Genomic DNA, 1,263 nt, shown 5'->3' with positions numbered 1-1,263 from the left:
TGTGATGGTGAGGGAATAGTTCGAAGGATATGATGAGTGGGGTAATCCGGGTCTTTGGCTGTACAGGAGCTGGAATGCAGGCAGGAGGAGCACACACCTCAGCGATCCGGGAGCTAGGAGGAACAGGAGACACTTGGAGACGAGGAACACAGAAGGTAAGTAATGCAGGAAGTTTTCAAATGGAAGTAGTAGCAAAGTCATTGAGTCCTCTACGTGTATACGAGACCGGACAGTGAGGGTGTCTGAGGTGTGTGCTTTTATGCAGGCTGGTAATGAGGTGCTTGATTGGTGACAGGTGCAGGTGCTCAGAACTCAGGTGAGAGGGATCGTTGTAATTGGGTGGTGGTGGCGCCTGGCCGATCTGTTACAGTACCCCCCCCCCCAGAAAACCCAGACGTTGTGGTGGTCTACCTCTGCCCCGAGGTGCCGGCTGATCAGGATGGGCAGCATGAAACTCAGCCATTAAGATGGGGTCCAGTTTATCGGTCCTAGGTACCCATGAGCGTTCCTCGGGTCCAGTGGAGGCTGGAACCAGAGCACGCACTGGAAGGGAGTGAGACCAGTAGAAGGCTGTCGTAGGGAATTCTGGGCGTACTCAGTCCAGCCCAGGAACTGGTTCCAGGAATCCTGGTGGCCATGGCAGAAGGGTCGCAGGAATCGCCCCACCTCTTGAATCTTCCTCTCCATTTGACCATTCGACTCTGGATGAGAGGCTTACGGTCACACCTAGGAGTTTGAAAAAGGCATTCCATACCTTTGAAATAAACTGAGGTCCCCGGTCTGAGACGATGTCTTCGGGAATGCCATAATAGCAGAAGACCTTGTTAAAGAGTAGCTCAGCCATTTCCAGTGCAGTTGGGAGACCTCTGAGGGGCAGAAGGCGACATGACTTTGAGAAACGATCAACTATTACCAGGATGCATGTGTTACCTTCAGAGGGTGGCAGGTCCGTGACAAAGTCTACTCCTAGGTGTGACCAGGGGCTATTTGGCACTGGTAGAGTAAGGAGTTTGCCAGATGGTAAGTGGCGTGGTCTTTTGGACATGGCACAGTCTGGACGTCCTTGCACGAACCTTCTCACGTCCTTTGCCATATTGGGCCACCAGAAGCGATCTCGTAGCAGCGAGAGGGTGTTGTTGGCCCCTGGATGGCCAGTGCCTCGGGAGGAGTGAGCAGAGTGAATCAGTATGGTGCGTTGTGTTCGTGGTACATACTGGCATCCTGGAGGACAGCCCGGCGGATTGTTGGGAGCCGTGTTGGAGG

The sequence above is a fragment of the Sinocyclocheilus grahami genome, unplaced genomic scaffold (assembly GCF_001515645.1).
Source record: "Sinocyclocheilus grahami isolate Dianchi unplaced genomic scaffold, SAMN03320097.WGS_v1.1 scaffold1308.1, whole genome shotgun sequence".
NCBI lineage: Eukaryota > Metazoa > Chordata > Actinopteri > Cypriniformes > Cyprinidae > Sinocyclocheilus > Sinocyclocheilus grahami.
This window is presented reverse-complemented; position numbering follows the sequence as displayed.